General features: G+C 43.2%; 1 long non-coding RNA gene across 1 annotated transcript in view; it reads left to right on the top strand.

The window, feature by feature from the left end:
• Positions 1 to 8403: 8403 nt before the first annotated feature.
• The window catches only part of LOC144164964 (uncharacterized), a 49143-nt gene continuing 37452 nt past the window's right edge, over positions 8404 to 20094 (top strand). Inside the window, exon 1 of the long non-coding RNA XR_013321277.1 lies at positions 8404 to 8536. This is a non-coding gene — a long non-coding RNA (uncharacterized LOC144164964). The remainder of the gene's footprint in view (positions 8537 to 20094) is intronic.

Genomic DNA, 20094 nt, shown 5'->3' with positions numbered 1-20094 from the left:
CTACTGTCAACTTGTTTATTTCCACTGTGATGTCGGAATTATGCCAGAAGATAAACAGCGAACGAAGGAAACCGAAAAGGGGAGGAGCACAAGCAAATACAAAAAACGAAAAGATGAAGGATTTTGTAAACGCCTGCGTTACAAAAAAGTTTGGCCAGGTAAAATTTATTCAATGGATAAAAATTGCAGTTCTTTCTTTGTCAAGGTTATAGAAGCTGTGCTAACACATTTGTTTTTCGAAAAAAACTATCTGGTAGACCACGATAATTTCTCTTGTTAATTAATCCTCGTATCGGGCTACAATGCTAGTCTTATCAAAATGTGGCTTACGCTCACAATATCTGCAGTCTCTGCAGTGTATGCCCAGATGTCCTTTATTCGTCTTAGCTACATTGTTGGTATGCTCTCAAAGGCGATCGTTTAAGCAATGACCTTACTGTTCGAAGTACGGCCTTCCACACAATAAATGAATTGAATGAACTATGCTTTCTGAACAGTGCACGAAATGGTCGTGCTGCAGAGTTGCACACTTGTTTTTTGACCCTATTCATTAGTTTTGACAACTTGTTAAGAGCAGAAAAGACAACGTTAACGATGACGTGTCTTCCTTTTTTTCTTGAGATTGCGCGAAACACCGTGTAGGTACGGCACAACAGCGCACTTCGCTTCCACTTTTCTCTTTCGTTCTCCCTGGGTTCCACGTTTGGTTTTTTCATAGGCTGTTTAGGCATCTTATCGGCGACCGACACCACAAAAAATGAAGCGTACCATGCAGACTTTAGATGTATTTTCTGCTTTTTGGAACTATCTTCCATAACCTTGGAGCAGGATTCTTTAAGCGCACTGGTAAAGCAATGCCTAGCGATCTCACGCTTATTCAGCTTCGAGTACGCAGACTGGCTACGCGGATCATACTCCCAACGGACGTCATTTGGACCGAACGTGAGCCTGAGGTCGACTAATTTCATAGATCCCTCACTCGGAGATTTATGTGTAGAAACAAGAGGGGCGAAGCAGGGTCGGAAATGTGACAAAACACTTGTTACAGTGGACGTGAAAGCATTACGCCCACAGTCTCGTTGCATGACAATGTCGTCGACATATCGGTACATCTTAACGACAGACGACCGCTCTAACCGGGGAAATAGTAGCCTGTACACCGTCGCTCAGGAGGGGAGCTAAGGGGAGCTATGCCTTTTCTCTCAGTATAAACTCTGCCCGGCCATGTCCCGTACAATGAATTCAGACAGAAGGGAAGCATTTCCAGAAAGCTGCTTGTCAAGATTCCACACGCGTTCTGGAAGCGTACGGCATCATAGCGGTATATGCAATTCTCCAAGCAAAGTAGCAGACTATTGTGCGGTAAGGAATAGTATAATTCTTTCACGTCAATAAAAAACCAACAAGTTATTTGGGGTCATTTTTTTAAAAGACTAATGTCGTCCTTCGAGCGTCTTATAAGAAACAGATAATCAATTGCTAACATTTCCAGTTTTTTCTTGAGAAACAACCCCTAGTGTACCTCTCAGAAACAATAATCCTAAGGGGCCAGTAAACCTTATGCGTCTTCATTAAAAAAAAACCTCTTGAAGTGACGGTTGGTCTTTTACCAACGCTCTGAGCCAATCTCGGGAGATTTAGTCTTTCACAAAGTTTCTTAGCCTCTGTTCCGACCCGCGACAGGGACACATTGGTTTTCATCTGAAAGGAAGCACCTTTGCATCCTGCGCTTTTGTACAATACAAGAAATTTGGCAAAAAGGCGAAACCGCCCTCTTTGTCGGCCGCCGGCTGCGCAACAGTCTGCTCCCCCTGGAAAGATACAGTGTATGCTAAATGCAGGTTCTCGTAGTGTGACCATGCTGAGACATTACATCAATTCCCTAGAAGGCGCTCAACATCGGATTTATGTGCAAACTTAGCAAGTGTCTCAACATAGTGACCATCTCTAAGGATGACTTCCTTAGCTGCACGCCGACCTTGGGTCCCAAGCCGGGGAGGCCCCTAGTTCCTCGCTTAGAGCGGTCGGCTGTGGTTATGTTGGGCCGATATGTCGATGACTTCCTCGTGCTCCTAGACTGCGGGCGTAGTGCTTTCACGTCAGCTGTAACCAGTGTTCTGTCACATTTTCGACAGTGTCTCGAGCCTCTTGTTGGACACCTGAAACTCCAAGTGAGTGGTCCATAAAATTCCTCGACCTCAGGCTCTCGTTCGGTCGAATCACGTCTGTTGGGAGCATGATCCCCGTAGCCAGCAACCGATTCAGTCTTTTTAGTCCGCGCACTCGAAGCTGACTGAATGTGGGATCGATATGCATTGTTTTACCAGTGTGCTAAAGAAATCCTCTCCCAGGTCCTTGAAGATAGTTTCAAAAAACAGACAATACATCTAAATTGTCCAGAAAACCATCATTTCTCGTGGTGTCGGTCGCCGATAAATTCTAAAACTGGATAGGAAAAATACGTACGTGGAACCCAGGATGAAAGAAAGAAAAAAGTTGCAGTGCGCTGTTGTGCCGTACCTACACGGTGTTTCGCACAATCTCAAGAAAATGGGAACACATATCAACATTAACGTTGTCTTCTCTGCTCCCAACAAATCTTCGAAAGAAGTGAACAGGGGCAATGGAAAGAAAAAAAGAAAAACAAGTGCGTAACATAGCATCGCGACCGGTTCGTGCATTGTACAGAAGCCATAATTTATTCCATTCCTTTGTGGTGTGGCTGGAGGTACGTCAGACTGTCAGACAATTACTGAAATTATTGGCTTACAGAGCTTAGGAACAATATAGATAAGACGACTAAAGGACATCTGGGTATACACTGCAGTGACTGCAGAGATTGTGAGCATAGGCCACATTTTTAAAGACTAGCATTGTAGCACGAGACGAGGATTACTTAACAATAGAAATTATCGGGGCATACGAGATACTTTCTTTGAAAGACAAATGCATTATCACAGCTTCTATAACATCTCAAAAGAAAGAACTGCAATTCTTATCCACTTATTCGATTTTATATTGCAAAAGTGCCTTTGTAACACGGGCGATTGAACTGTCAGCCTTCAGTCATTTTTGTTTTGTATTTGGTTGTGCTCCTCCCCTTTATTGTTTCTCTCATTCAGTGTGTATCTTCCCGTATAAAATTGAACATCACAGTAACAAGTTGACAGTAAACAAGTTGATAGTAGCGCTGTGTTCCCTCCACTTCGTTCGACCTCGTTTCTTTTGCGCTTGCTGACGCAATATACACGGAATGTGCCGATCGGTTAGTATCGCGTCTATGTTGTATAGATGTGCTTAAACACGTCTTTTCTAGGTTCTTTCACTTTATTATGGTTATCTGGTATTGTGGCACCAAAGAATACAGTAAAAGCTTGTTAATTCGGATGTCTAAGGACCGGAAAAAATGTCTGAATTAACCGAATGTCCGTATTATCGAATAGTCGAAATAATCACAATAAATGCAAGTTTTTTTTCTACATACCTTTATGTTACGAAGTAATCGCGTATGCTTGTCTGCTTTCGAGCAGAAATTCGCGCGGACACAATTTTTTTGAGCCTTTCAAGGTGCTCAGCAACGGGAACAAAGCCACAAAATGGCACCGATGGCACCGCCAAACCTACACGCGAAGAAAAGACGTTCAACCAGTCTCAAGTCAAGCCAAGTCGATAATTGATGTCCATGGCGATGCTGCGTTTGAGCTTCACTTTTGTTCCGAATTGTTCTTTTTTCGTTCTTTTATGAGCCTCGCCAGATGCATGAAAGCCGCCGAATTATCCGATTTGCGGTCAAATCTGTCCGAAATAACGAGCGTCCTGTCTCATAGAGTGATGCGTATATTTACAGGGACCAGATGACGTGTCCGAATAAACAATTTTCCGAATTAACACGAGTCGAATTAACGCGCTTTTACTGTATAAGCAATTTTGATTTAAACAGGGTACCTGATGGACGTCCTCAACATCAATTCCTGGCGTATCCCGGATATGCATGGTGGGTAATATGGTGGGTAAATGGTGGGTAAATGAGTACTACCTCATTTTCAAAATACGTGATACACTCTGTCCAGGAAAAGGACATTTGTTATGCGTGCCCATTGATTTTATTGGAGTTTTTTAAGTTAACCCCCCCCCCCCCCCCCCCCCCGCATTTCACTCATGCGAGTACCTTTCAATTCTTAGTCGTGGCTTCGCAAACGAGTTTTGTGTGGCTTTCTGTTTCTTTGTCATTTTTTTTCTAACCTAAAGCTTTTCCCCTTTTTGGATGAATATTTACTATTGACGCCTGAAATTGTAGTGCACTATGTATCTCACTGATAGAAATAGTTTGAAAGATAGTTTGAAATAGTTTGAGAAATATTTAATTTTTAGACGTGCCTTTCTGTCATTCAACATCATGTGTGTGATCGCTTTCAAGGGTTTTGTCTTTACTGCTTACTTGTGTAGACAGACCATACAATCTCAAATGGAAGTTAACTTTAGATGCAACGCATCTCATGCTCGCCCATCTATCCTTCCTGCGTCTGTCCGGCGTTGTCCGCACAGCTGCGCCTGTCTTCCTCTCCTCGATACGGTAGCGAACACTCTCCCCCGAACAGCTGCGGGTTGGCGCAGCGCGTTCTCATTCCGTTGCTAGGCGCCGGCGGTTTGCGCTGCCCATGTGCAGTGCTCTCTCTCTCCGCGCTCTCCTCTCCTTCGGGCGTTGTGAATATAAAGCGGCATGCCACGCTCCGACGTTCTCAGTCGACGGTCGTCCGCATTACCCTTGCACTGTCTCGCCGTACTCGACGATTGCTTGATGCAATCGTCGAGCCCCTAACTGTGCACTTTACGGACCACAAGGCGCTCATTCTCATCTGCAGTAAAGACCGTACCTGAGCATACGTGTTCTGCATGTGCATTGCATGGTGAAAATGAAAAATTACGCCCACCTCCCCTTCGCGTGAGAACCCCTGCTATAAGCGTAATTAAGACGATGGAAAACGGCAATGGAACCCCCCATGAGAAGCGGTGCATCAAACCAGGGTTCTCGCTAGGGGAGGTGGGCGTAATGTTTTGTGTATTTTGTGTTCTTTCATGGTTTTAGCATAAATGATAATGTCTTTTCTGATGTTTTGCGGATGTCTACATCTTTTCTTGATCAAAAAGTGTTTACTATTTGCTTAGTTACTAGTTTATCCTACTGTAATGAGATTACGGCTGTTTGATAAAGTGCTTTAACGTGATTTCTGCAGAAACTCTATATTGTTTGTATTGTGCTCTGCTCATTAAAGTCGGACTTGGGCAACCAAGCTCGTCAAATCGCTTTTATGCAGCCTTTATTTTTGGCGCTGGCAGCGCACACGAACTGAAAAAGCCACAAGACTTAGATTCACTTTACCTGGTTTAATTTACTTTCTGCTGGTTGCTCATGATTTCATAGGGGAGGATGATATTGTCCTTGAATGTATTCCTGGTGTTTAGTGTGAATGGGCTGTCATTATTACTTTTTTTCTTGCAGATTGTAGTGCTACTTTATTGCACTGCTTTAAATATTGTTTTTAAATTCTGGAAACGTGTACAGCCCCCGAATTTGGATATTAACGCTAATGCGTCAATCAGCACGAGGGTTGCAACTATGCCTTATGAAAAGCCAGCGACACGAGTAGTCTTGGTTTCTACTTTTCGTATTCCCATAGCAGACTCATCAGTATAACCGTTGTCTTCTGTACTATTCCCGCAAAAACGATAGAACCTCTTCCGCTGGTATGAGGCGCCCATCTTCATTACCGGTGGTGGCAACAATTTCAAACATCTCTGGATGACAGCAATGAAAGGAGGCTGTCGGTGTTTTAGGTACCTATTACCATAACTCCTATCAGCCCATCCACTATTTTGATGTTTTCGGATTTAAAATAAACTAATGAATGTGGCTGGTTTAGCCTTAAAAACCGTTTCATCAAGAGTTTCAATGCACAAAATGGCTACCACGTTCAAGAGTAATTAAAGAAACACAACAAAGTTTCTATTGGAGCAGAACCCAGATTTTAAGGGTGCCGGTCTAGTCCGCAATGACAGCGGTATTTCAGCACTTTTTAACAATTTTGCTGAGGGTTCTCCTACCGGAGAGCCACTGAAGCCATAAGTAGAGACAAGTGAGCATGATGGGTCAACAGTAGCGGAAGTGCACGAATAAATACACGACTCTGATCCTTGAAAAGCTGCGGCTTCAGGAGCCCAAAGTACGAATTCTTCAGTTACAAGCGCCAGAGACGAACATATAGATACGGAGAGAGAGACCGAAACACAATCCTCTCATGAAGGGGTATATGATGGAAGTATCCGCGTTAGAGGTCCTCAATATTTCTCCTGCAGAGCACATACCCACGCAAGATTGCCCGAGACTTTTTGTATTGAGAACCATGTCTAATAAATGATTTCTCCTTGTTAAAATTGAGTTTGTATATTTGCCCTTATCCACCACAGTTTTATAAATAGAACACGCTGCTTCCTACCAATTTTAGACGCAACAACAGGTTCGGTTTTAGTTTAATTTGCTGAAAAAATACTCAGAAATCTCATTTCTTATTTTGGACATGTAGTGCCTACATAGGAATTATTTTGCAAAATATTTTTTACGGATGCATGTACTTGAGAACTTCCTCTATGATTTGGTTTTTAGAGTCTGTGTGCCCATAGTTTTCTAATCAGGCGTGAAGACGGTAGTGTCCACACTTGACTATACGTGCAGCAAAACAATTGCGAAAACTTTTATCTGAGTTTTCTGTATCTTTTTTTTTTACTACTAATTACAAATAAAAATTTACCATACCGTCTAAACAAAGTTGTGAGAAGCGCAAACGATAAAAGCGCGTCCAACCTTCGCTTAAAGTTTGTACAATTGATTCCCCATACTTGAAAGACCCACATCACGAAGGAAAAACGAGCCCATTCGAGCATTTTCCGCATATTAAAAGCATCTACGATGGAACTAAATACATACTGCTACATGGGCTATAAGATAAAGGTGTAGTATTTTTCTTCATCTTCATATTGATGTGGATGATGTTCCACTTAAAACAGTTGTTTTTTGAGCAACCATTTTGATTCAATGGCAGCCCAGTTTTACGAACGCCCATTTGCCCAAAAATATTAACAGCGGCTTATTCGTTGACATTTGGTCGATTACAAATGCATTTGTTGTTTAAAATGCCACCAGCTCGACAAAAGGAAGGCTCTTGCTTTAAAAAAACTCACATTTTTACACAAAGTTTGCCCTTCACTTTTAGACACTTTTGGACAAAGTGTGCTCTTCGCTGAATTGGAATGGCATTCACAAATAGCTTCAGCCCGAACAGAAACAAGTACACAGACACAAGGCTCACGTGAGCTGACTTTCAACAGAATTTAACAAGAAAAACTTGCACTCGCTGTGTTAAAAACAGAGAAACATAAAAAGAAAAACAAGACATAGAACCCTGGATAGCACGCCACCACCACATCAACAAGCATTCACGTGCTTGGCACAATCTAAAAAAGGCACCATGTTAACTGATACCTAATTTACAGTAAGTATTGTAATGAAAATATATCTTTTTCTCGGATGACGTGATTGACACTCAGCTCACATATTTACTACCGTGCCATTGAATTCCGTGTGCTTCAATAATTTCTTCCATAGTTTAACTTCCGCGTCTTCCTATCAAGTAGCACATGTCAAATAGGTTTTCACAACCAAGATTCCCAATGCCAGGCGAAGAAAGCTTCAATCCCGTGTTCCCCTTACTGCCGTGATCCCCTATTCAGTCATTACAGCAGATGCCAGTTTGAGCGACCTAAACTGACCAACATTTTTTGGCGATATACTTCCTTTGCAACGCGTGGTGTACATGGGGTATGAATTCGTTTGTTATTTGTGTAACTAGCGCAAGTTCGTGAACGGTTGTTGATGTGATGGTGTACTATTATTGATTCCAAATTTTTTTTCATTATTGTTCTATATGTAATTTACTGGTGTTCACTTCATGAGTGCGTTTAAAAATGGCAAAGTCTCCCGTATTAAATTCAGTTGTTAGTCAGCGCTGGTGCGTCAAGTTTGGGAGTTCTTTCTCTTCGCGTTGTAGCTTTTTTGAAACTGCAGCAGAGCTCGAGAATACCAAAATCTGTACGGTATTTTTATTCCTGAAATGGGTCGTGCTACGCAAAATAAATTTCAAAAGCTTTTTTCGAAAACGGAAAGTACCACGCGCATTGTGTTCTATGCACATGTCCAAGTTTACGAAATAATCTGCACGCCCCGTTGTTTCCTGCAAGCTTTCAGGGGCGTCATTGTGTATAGAAGTCAAGAAAGCGCGCTTTCTGACAATACGTTAAGAAAACCACTGTTTTTTGGTTTTTTTTTGTCTTGCTATAATTTGGTCGTAGAAATATATAACAGCGACATCAAGTTTTTTCCAACTTAGCAACGCGAACATCGTGTTTTCTTTTTCAAATTGCGCCCTACAGCAATGAATCCTGTCCAGTTGTTTTTCGTCTTTGCCATTGCAACAGTGGTAACGTAAGTTGATTTTTTCGATCAGTCTTCCTTGTGCTATTCCTATGTCACCTGCAGCAGCCTACTCGCTAACACGTTTGTCTTCGGAAGTTTTAAAACACTGAAATGCTTCAGGTGCAGTTTTTCTGACCATGTATTCCGGTTATCGTAAGCCGGGAATAACGTTTCCCCTATTGCGCGATGACAAAACTTTTCTGTTGTTCTAGGCACTCAGTACTTGTTATAATATTATTTCATAGTTTAGACCATTTCGATGAAACAATTTTGTGATTTCTAAGCCCACAGTATAAGAGTGCGTGAAACTTTCTAACGATATAGACACTGGTTTGTATACACGTTTCAAGTAAGAAAAAATACAAGAAACCACTACCCCAGCCAAGTAGGCCAGAGGTGCCACTCAGCCGGGGTCACCAGTGGAGTCCTAAAGCGGCGACTACTTTTCTGATAAAGGCCAAAAGCAAAAACGCTCGTGTGTCGAGACTTAGGCCCACTTTAAAGATCCCCTGATAACAAAATTTTTTTTCAACACTCCACAATGCGCGCCTCATGGGCATTACGTAGCTTTGGCGAGTTAGACCTCCTCCAAAAAAGTGGCAAGAGGATGGATCACTGTAGGCTTTGTTTTATGCAGCTCCTGGACAACGTATAACGTTTCAGTGGATTCCCGGTCAATGTGGTGTTCTAGGTAATGAGAAGGCGGATGAAGCTGCTCGCAGGGGCCTGGATATGCGCAATGTGAGGAAGAGTTTCTTCACTATGCGTGATGCCGCAACTACGGCGAAGGCGGTCGTTTTAATGGAACGGAACCGTCTCGGGTCCCTTCCAGATCACCACCATGCCTTCCTGCGCCACATAGACCCTGAGCTCAAGATGAGGCTCCCAGAGGTACTTCCGCGCCGATTAGAGACGCTATACCACCGACTTCGGCTCAACGCAGCGCTTACGAAGTCATACCTTTTTCGGCTTGGTATCACGAAAAACCCTTACTCGGACAACTGCGGATCGTTGGAAACCTTAAAGCATCTGCTCTTGGAATGCCCTGCATATATCAACACAAGCTGCAATCTTGAGCAGGAACTCAGCGCCTCATCCCAGGACCAATTACCTTGAAAGCCCTCCTTGGTCCATGGTCATCCCAACGAGCTCAACGTGAAGTACTGTCGGCGTTGTTCGCCTATCTGGACAGTATTGGTGTCATTGCAGTGATTTAGAGTGAAAAAAAAAACAGACTTTCAATCACACTACTGACTCGAACTGAACGTCATCTTTTTGTTATTTTTCTGTTTTATTTTATTCTCTTTCTGCCTCTTTGTTCTGCCCTGTACTCTTTCGGGCCTTATCTTCCTCCATTTCCCCCTTCCCCTGCCGAGTAGCATGTCGGTGCCCAAATTCCGGCAAACATCTCGGCTTTCTTCTCTAATAAAGAGCCTTCTCTCTCTCTCTCTCTCACGCTCGGCGGCACATCATTTGTGTGACAACACTTTGAGTATGTTGAGTGCCCTCATCCAGGCCTTTCTTAGATTTCTACGTGCTCTCTATGTGTTAATTTGGAGCCACGTAATATGCCTAAAAATATGCGCTCACTTTGTGCTGACAATCATACTCCTAATGTTTATATATATATTAGTAGGGATACCACCTTTAAATGAAGCACGCACGTGCAAACTTCTCAGAACGAAAACGAAAACCTTTTACATTCGCGTTACATTTTAATCGATTAACGCCAATCTGAGCTTGTCTTTCGCAGACTAACTGCTTACAAGAATAAAGGGTAATCTGCAGGTCATCGCCTAAGAAGGAATACGTCCTTAGTGGAGTGAAAACCTCTGCCAAAAAATTTATTTTTTTGTAGGACGGGCTGCACTAAGCAGGCGGACCTGAGGAATTCCATTTTTCGGTATGAAAGTAGGGGTAGTGTTGCCATGACCCTCTCGTTAAAAGGGTATTGTTGACGGAAAATTCGTAGGCAAGAAAAGTATCGCACTTTAATTGCAATTCCGACTGTACCTTGTAGCAGTCTACATTGCAAAGTTGTGTAACAACCGTTTCTACATAGCATAAATGACGGCAAGGCACAGGTAAAAAATCATAAAAGCATCGTGTATAGCTGCTTGAAGCCTATGTGGATGGTGAGTGGAAAGCCAAAACTTGCGAAAACCACGTCGACGCCTATCTCAGTAACCCGACACTTCAAGAATGACGACCAGTCTGAATACCATGATCCGCTGAAATGTCTTGCAGAGATGGCTGCACAAAGTTGTGGGTCACCAGCTTGATGCGGACTCTGGCGGCGTGCGGTCTTTGGCCTCTGCGGCGCGTGGCCTCTGGTGGTGTGCGGTCTTTAAAAACAAATGTCACCTTTGTGTTTGTGCATTGCTTAAAATTTAGCGCGAACTATAACACCGGGAAAACAAACAAGGACGACGACAGCGCTTACTAACAACTGAAGTGTTCATTTTGACAGAAAACACACTTTCTACCCTCACAACCAAAGAATACGTGTAACCGCAGCACATGCGCATAAGTCGGTCAGACAAAAAAATTTGGCAGACTCCTGCATCTACCCTCTTTCTTTAAGAGCTTTTTCTCCCTTCGCAGTAATACTGACAGAGGGTTGGCTAACACAGCCCGAGCCCCTAATCTGTATGTAGAATATTTCGGCCAGTTCTCTTTATGTGCGATCAGGGTGCTTGAAGTGTACTTCCGGGTGTAAAAGCTTGCTTCACAGCCACACTGGAAACAATGAAAGTCGAAACGTGTGCAAGGTTACCATTTCAAAGAAAAGTCATTCTCCCTAAGGCGTACAATATTGCACCGACCAGTCTAGCCCACATACACACGACCACAGGTCAGAACAATGCAGTAGACAACTTAGTGTTGCTGGCTACATAACATAATCCGTTATTGTACAACCACAGCAAGGTCAGCTGGTATACCCCCCAGGTAAACAATAATGGCGCCACTCACGCCAATGTGTCCCCCGGTGCTTGGTAGGCCAAACTGTCAAACAAAAACAACAAAAAAATCAGTGATGCTGCCATGGCAACGCTTTCGTTGATTCGCGAGCGGGAAACGCCGTGCCGATTATCGTCAGCTATAGGCTGGACGAGCGCGACTGTCTTTATGTGCCGCAAGCGTGAACACACGCCGCTTGCATTTTTTTTCAAATTGTGTTCCTCCTGCACATCTTGTTTTCGACTGCCTTGAGTTGCTAAGTTGCTTGGACTCTCCGCACCAGCGGAAAACTTGAGTTTGAATATCTTCCTAAGTTGAATACGCACGAGAAAGCACGCCCTGAAGCGTGACAATTTTGATTGGGGCAGAAAGAGTAGTAGGCGGCAAATGTGGTTTATTCACTGATTTTATTAGCAACGTATCGCAACCGAAGTTCACTACATGCCAAAATAGCGCAGAGCTGTATATCTCGTATTATAAGTACAAATGTTTGCATTTTGTGTCAGTTACACAAAAAAAGAGACGTCTTCGTACAATTTATCGTATACAGATAATTGCTTCAGAGGTCAACACGTTCACTTGCTGTACACAATACAATTCTGCAGAAACGATGTTTCATAAAATATGCGTTTGGGAATAATAAAATGGTTATGAAGTGAGATGACGACCTCATTTGGCCACCATTAATCACCGCTTCATATCCTTATTCTCCTAAACTTGCTAGCCCAAAAAACCTTTAATAGCTGGTGAATTTTCTGCGTAATTTCGCCATACCTTACACCTAGTAAATAAAAGAAATACCCCCATAGATATCAATAAACAACCCGTAAAAACGAAACAAATAGTTGGAGTGCGAACAAGGTAAAAAAATTTGTCCTAGCACAGGTTTAAAGCGAAGCGCAGCTCAGCCGTCGCCGAGGTAACTCGAATTTCTCGGAACACGGAATGCAAGCGGTCAGATACGAAGTAAATAATTTTGGGGACTTCTTCCGTGTTAATACACATTCAATGGTGGTAAAATAACTATAAGAAACTGATCGTCCGAACGCTCTAAAGCCAAACCAGTTCGTCGAAAAAGAATTTAGGCACATTAGCGAACAAAATGTCCAAGCTTTTCTCTGGTGGAAATACAATTAGGAGCAAGCGCTTATGAACCGATACCGAAGTGAAATTTCCGTCTGCGCGTCCGCTGACATCAATCGGCTCATGAGAAACTCTCGACAAGAAACGTCACATGCTGACAGCATTACTGACATATGCGTTGTGAGAAACAAAAAGAAATTCACTGTAAAGAAGCAGCAGCAGAAGATTTTTCGGTTCGGCCTGCAGCTTTTTTGATAAGGATAGCGCTTGCTGCTTCATAACTTTGACTGAATAAAAAGTGTGCTGACCTGCCGTCGGCTGGGAAGCGGAAATATTTCGCTGTGCTATTTCTTCCCAAATTGTCGCACCGCACAGCCTCGAACACGCGTTGTGTCCTTTTCTCAGTCTATCTGATATTTTGAGCACGTTCGCACTCGCAGACACCAACATTTTCACCTCCAAGGCATACTACAAACTTCTACACGTGCACACAGTGACAGCGGTAGAACCAGACGGACAGGATGGCAGCAGAAGAGATAAGAGCGAAAACGCTGTCCGTCGCCGCAACGAATGAAGCGACTAAATAAATAAATAGAGTGCCAAAAAATGAAACAGCCAAGAACACATTTTATTTTTATACATAATAAAATTACGTTACTTTATTGCTGCGTATGTTGAAAAAAAGGCCACATATGCAAACGTTGCTGAATTTTCGCTTGGCTACCAGCGTCCTCGCGGCACTTTATTTTGCGAAACCAAAACTAGCCGAAGTGCCCGGCTCCTGGTACAACCAAGTGGGGGCACACGCGTACCTGTGTCAAGTCTGTCACCAAGCATTGAGCTTAGACTCCTCAGTTTATTATTGGCATAAAAAACAGCCCAAGGCCGACTCTGTCAACTGTTTTTTTTTTTAAACCGTGAGACTGCGCATGCAAGTACGGTAAACAGTCAATTTTTCGGTATTGTCCGGATTAGGCTTGCCAAGCGCGCTGTCTTTCAACTGTTTCGCAAGACGCTGACCGACTGCAACACAGAAATAGGAACATACACAAATGCGCATGCGCAGCGGTGGCACCTGTTTTTTTTTGTGGCTCTGAGAGTATACATGTATTTTCTGTGAAAACAACCCTTTCATTTATTTATTTATTTATTTATTTATTTATTTATTTATTTATTTATTTATTTATACATACTGTAGCCCAATTGGGCTATCACAGGAGTGGGTTGGTACATAGAATGCAAAACACTTTTCTGCACAGCATAACAAAAACAAAAGCACAACATATTTAAATTCACTTATTCTTAAAGTTTAGACATCAGAAATAATAAGTACAGCGAGATACTGACAGTATGCAAAACTGACATAACACAATTAATTTAAATTCTGCAAAACTTTTTCCAAAGGCAATGACCTAATTTCACCTGGTAGTAGGTTCCATTTTTCAATTGTTCGCGGGAAGAAGCTGTACTTAAATAGATTATTGCGTGGATGAAAAGTTCAAGGTTGAGATTGTGGTTATTTCTAGTAAATTTAGGTTTATCGGGCGACAAGTAGCTGTTCTGTAATGAGTAGCGCGGAGTATTCGTAAGAATATGTAAACGTTTAAGACATTCATGTTCCCGGCGCTCGGACAGGGGTGGTAATTCTAGTGTAGCAAGGTGGGATGACGACGAAAAGCTCCAATCGAAACGGCGGAAAATAAAACGAATGGAGTTTTTCTGAACAGATTCAAGTGTGGTAATTTCAAATACTTTATAAGGGTTCCAGATGGTACAGGCGTATTCTAAGATGGGTCGGATAAGCGTTTAATATGTTAGAATTTCGTTTCGAGAGGAGCTTCCCGCAATGTACGGTTTATGTAGCCTAACTTTTTTAGACCTTTGTTGCATGTAAATAAGATTCCTTCCCTGGAGCAGCGTAGGAAAATAGCCCGACTTAAATTTTTGTTTTTACTTTATCGCAACAAACTGAACGTAAATGCGCGCGCATATATTCAGCCTTTCTTGAGTCGCAAATCCAGAAATCGGCATGCGCATAGCATCCTTCCTTATCAAACTCGCACGAACCTTTTTAAATATTCATTTTTTCCTAGAACTATTGTTGATTGGAATTCGTTGTCTGAAAAAATTGTTTCATCGGAATCTGTAACTGTTTTTGAGAGTGCACTGCTGACTGATCTGGAAACGCAGTCAACCAGTTAGCGACCTTGCCACATTTCCTTTGTATTTTGTCTTTTTTGAAATGCTGATGCTTTATTGATGCCCTGTTATCTGTTGTTAGCAGTAAAGTATTCTGCACACCTTTCATTGTTTTCGGAGACCTCTATGGTGTCTTCTTGATGTAATGTGTATTGAACCCTTATGTAAGGTGTGGTATTTTGTTCCTTGGCTGGGTTAAACAGTTTTCCGTGTTTCTAGTTATGCCGATACGTCTATTCCTTCACTATTTGTTACTTAGGGTGCTTGTGCGCTATGTGGCTACTGCCGTGCCACATATATTGTATATCTGCATCACCATGTTCCCACCTGCATGGTCCTCCGTGACCGCAGTATACTGTAAATAAATATAAACAAATAAATAAATAATCAATGTGCCTTGACCAAGACAAGGTGGGTGTGAGGATGACGCCCAGGTACTTATGTTCGTTCACCAAGTGCAGGGAAGAGCCATTGAAAGAATAATTAATCAAAGAAACGAAACGGCGTGTACGGAAAGATGAAGTGACTGTTTTTGTAAAGTTAATGTTCATTTGCCATCTCTGGCACCACCTGCAACATTGAGCAAAAGAATCATTTAGTAAAATATGATCATCAGTCGTGTTAATTACATTGTACAACACGCGATCGTCAGCATAGAGGCGGATGTTTGCGGATGTATAATTAGGCAGAGGATTTATATAGAATAAAAACAAAAGTGGCTTCACGACCGAACCCTGGGGAACTCTGGATGATTTGTTGAGGTAAGCGAAACATACTGGGAGCGATCATGTAAAAGCTAGCAGTCCAATCAACTAAGGCCGAGTTGTTAAGTATAACGCGAAGTTTATCAAGAAGTTTTGAATGGGTAACGGTGTCGAAAGCCTTAGATAAGTCTATAAAAATGCGTAAATTTGATTTCCTCTGTCAAGAGCTTGGGCAATGCCATGGTAAAAGTCAAAAAGCTGAGTTATTGTACTAAAGCCGCGCTGGAAACCATGCTGCACGTTAGACAAAGTGTTATGCATTCAAGAACCTCCATATTATGACTGAAGATTATATGTTCGAGACGTTTACATGATTGAAACGGGAATGAAATCGGACGGTAGTTCAATGGTGACTGCTTGTTTCCGGATTTAAACATGGGAAATATTTTTGCCAATTCCCATACTAACGAGACAGTCGCAGAAGATAAAGATTTATTAAAATTACAGTTATGTACCGGCTCGTCCAAACACAATATGTAACCAAAAAAGCATTGTTAATTCCATCAGAACAGCAGGATTTCTTACTGTCCAGGTGCAAAATTAAATTTATAACCCCCTCGACAGATATCGCCAATTGAGTAATACGACTGGTGTAGAAAATCGGGTTTTCGAAGTTGCCTGTTATGAATACTGACTGGAAGTACTCATTGAAGGCAGTGGCGATAGTTTTAGGGTTACTAGACGGGACATTGCTAACAAGGTTATTATTAGTAGGCTGAAGAGGGTATAATTGAACTCCAAAATTTTTTAGGGGTAGTTTTCACTAAACCTTGTAATGTAACCCTAAAATAAAAATAATTAGATGAATTCATTTTCAGGCTGAGCTCTTCTTTAGCTTCGTTAAAATCGACGTTTTTAAGGGGATCACCTTTTCGCTTTGCGCGCCTTAACCTCGCAACACGACGCGACAGGTGAACTATATCACGAGAGAACCAAGGGAGGCGATGATTTTTCTTTTTTGTTTTAAGGGGTACAAAGCGCTGTAGACAGGCTGCAACAATATTACTGCAATGCACTTCTTCAGCGACCCTGAACCTGCGTCCACCGGCGATGTCCGCGCACGTGGAGATGGGCGCGCGCAGCCTGGCCGCTGACATGGCACATACCCACGTGGGGGATTGGCCAGGAATCTCCTCGTCTTCCTTGGCAACGGGGGGATATCGGCGCGCGCTGCCTGGCTGCTGACATGGCACATACCCACGTGGGGGATTGGCCAAGAATCGGGCGTGAGAAGGGCTAATGCACCTGCTTAAAGGAGTACTGACACGAAATTTCAAAGCTGAGATCTGCTCTAGCAATCAAGTACAACGACAACACAAATAGGTGTCTGTGAATAAATGCATCTTTCTTTCTTTGTAGTTGTGTGTGTGTGTGTGTGTGATCTCTCTTTCGTGAACATTACCGAACCGCGCCAATTCAACTCGTGCATTCGCACTTTCACATTCTTCCCCTCGGGGAAATGCGGGGAATTTTTTCGAAAGAACCCACCAAGGAATTCACATCATTCGATAAACTAAGTTGTTCGAAATCGGCAAAAGAATCGCCTAAATATTCGATAATGGTGGAATCGTCGGCGCATGAACAATCAGGAAATGTAGAATAAACAAAGCAATTGTTGTGAACCGGAACGGGTATGGAAACAAGGGCAGCCATGTAATCCGAAAGGCCGACAGTAACCTCGCACTCATAGCCGTTATTTATTAGATGGGGACTAACAAATATTAAATCCAAAACTGCGGCAGCTCTTGTGTTGGCTTGAACGATTTGTTTCAAACCAAAGGATAATGAAAAATCTAAAAGAACTTTGCTTATTTCTACGTCATAACCGGTGAGAGATAAAGAAGGCCACAGAAAACTGGGAGCGTTGAAATCGCCGAGACAGATCAAGCTTCAAGACGAGATGCGCTGGTGCATGAACGTAGTTAAGGCGAGTAACTGAGCTACGTTCCATGACGGCGGACGATAGATAACACCAAAGGCAATAGAAACGTTCCCGAAAAAGTCTTTGCACCAAACGGATTGGGTGTCAGGCGGGCTGGGGAGTACTGAAAATTGAAAGTCAGACCGCAAAAATAACGCAACACCTCCCCTTCTCCCATGTCGCCGATCAGTTCTAAGAACAGTAAAACCTTTCGGTGTTACCTCGCTGTCGTAAACGTTATCGTGTAACCATGACTCAGTCAGGCCAACAATATGGGGTGGATGGGAGGCGACCAGTGACATAAAATTTGGAAATGTATTAACTAAGCTTCGAGATTAACATTAGGGACACGGAATGGCTCTTGTATGTTGCTTGGGCGTCAAGGGGTTACAGTAGCAGCATTGGATGCGGCTTTTGGAGGGCGAGAAGGAACCCAGACTAGGGTGCCAGTATTATCCTACCAGTTGTACCGAACTTTATCAATAAATGCGTGGTCGAAGCTTAAGTGAACCATCGAGCCATTATCGCGGAAGGGCTTAGCTGTCTCTCATATTTTTTTTACGGATTGAACGTATGCGTTTAGAAAAGTCAGAATGTTTGCGCTTGTGGCATTTTTGAGGAAGTTTGTTTTTTCGCGGTAGTCAAGAACTTTTATTATAACCTCATTATAACCGGGCGCGGGCAATCGGCATCCTTCCGGCCAATCTTGTGGCACCTTTCAATACTCGGACCATAGATTTCAAGCTTTTTCCAGGACAACGCGGAAATGTTAGAGAGCTGAATGTCGTGGCTTTAATCAGGCGCCTCAGGAAAGGCGTGCAACAAGACGGCTTTCCTCAGCACGGCTTAGTAAGCGCTTGTGTCGTTCTTTATTTATTGTCTGTGTTTTGTAGTTCGCGCCTAATTTTCAACAATGTTTTCTCACCGACAAGCTCGACTATCCAATTTGCTTCTGCTTTTACACCTACCTGCCTAATTCAAGCCTACCTTTTTTCAAGCTTTCGTTAACAAATTCCGCAGCACTTTTTGCAGCTATACTTTAGGTTGTGCTGAAAGGCGTCGTGGATATCTCCACCATACTTTGTCTTCCTTTTCTCCAGGAACCTTGGATTTGATCGGGTGTGGCCTCATGATGAATTGATTAGACAGAACTGTGTGGTTGATTCCGCTGCTCCTTTTTTCACCCTTATGCTTGCGAGCAAGAGTTCTGTTTCATCTTGTGTTTCGTTGTCTAATTGCGCTGTTCCTTTCGCTGTTGGTTTGGCATTTGTTCTGCTGTGCGACCTAGAGCAAATGCTACTTTACCCTTGATTCTTTTATCTGGCATGGGGTACTTTGCGGGCCTGCAGTGGGTCTGTGTGGCGTCGCTAATATTGTTTGTGTTTTCCTCCCCTTGTAACGTTTCACATAATCCTTCGCTTACACACTGAAATATTCCTTGCATACACTGCTTCCTTAGATGTTTTCGTGACATGTTTTCTGTAATTAAGTGTGCCGCTCTTTAATCACTTTGTTCCGGCGGCTGAAGTACGCTGTTGAGATGGGCTGCAAAGACAGCGCTGATGGGCCCTGTAGGCGCGATATAGCTCTTTTCCTTTTAAATATATCACCTGAAGTTCTGAAGCCTTTTATGTATCTCTTCTCAGGATGAAAATAAACCGTGGTCGCCTCCATGACCAGAGGGTTGGCAATTCTTCTAATAGCCTAGTCACTGCCTTCGTACGTACACGGCCTAGCGGAAGGCTTTCGTTTACTGTATAGATTAAGAACAGACGGCGGCGTAAATTGAATCAGTATTCTGTTAGGCACGTTACTGCGTGATGGCGGATTGGCGTGCGAGTGTACGCGCAACGCTCCTTGAGTTCCTCGGGAGCTGCGATTAAAATTGGACGGTAGCTGACTCACTCCCGGGGTGGTTTCAGGGCGCGAAATCGCACATCATTGTAGCTGTTCAACTGGGTGGCGGTTTGGCATCTTTTCCGTCTCTAGAGACCAGCCAGGGATCGTGCGGCGATACCCTTTACATGCGGCGGCATATTTTATTGTGACTTGGTTATCCAGTGTTTTGTGGAGTCTTCAAAGCCATCAATTTTTACTCGCGTAAATAGCTAATAATTGGCTGTTCTTTATTTTCCATCTCTCCGACTACTTCGTAGTGTTGTCACGCTCATCCACTACGGACACCAGCCAACTTCACCAATCTGTGCCATACTTCGCCGCTAGGCAGTTCTGTCTAACCACCTCCCGCTGCAGTCGTGAGAGCTGTTTTTAAGCCAGACTTGATAGTTGTTGTAAATTTCATGGCTTGATCGATACTACACACGCGATTCGTGCGTGCTCGCTGGGAATCACGCAGGCAGGTTCGGGCACATTACACGCACGGGGCTGCGTTCCTACTCACATTTGCCGCGCACTCACTTCAGTGTCATCACTACGCCCAGGGCAACTCATACGCTAGAAATGCGTCCCTACACTCCGTTCTCTCTAAACTGGGACAACTCCGGACGTGTCGAGAAGCGCCGGGGTACTGCGGACGATGAAGTGTCCTCGTTTGAGTTCGAGACGAATGCAGATTGCGTGGGTTTTTCTCCTCAGGCTGGGAAGCTGTTCGAACTCCTGAAGAATCACAGGTTTCGCCT

This window comes from Haemaphysalis longicornis, unplaced genomic scaffold (assembly GCF_048455015.1).
Source record: "Haemaphysalis longicornis isolate Haplotype H1 unplaced genomic scaffold, Haemaphysalis longicornis Haplotype H1 scaffold_14, whole genome shotgun sequence".
In the NCBI taxonomy this organism is placed as follows: domain Eukaryota; kingdom Metazoa; phylum Arthropoda; class Arachnida; order Ixodida; family Ixodidae; genus Haemaphysalis; species Haemaphysalis longicornis.
Note: the sequence above shows the minus strand (reverse complement) of the source record. Positions and strands in the feature narration are given on the sequence as shown.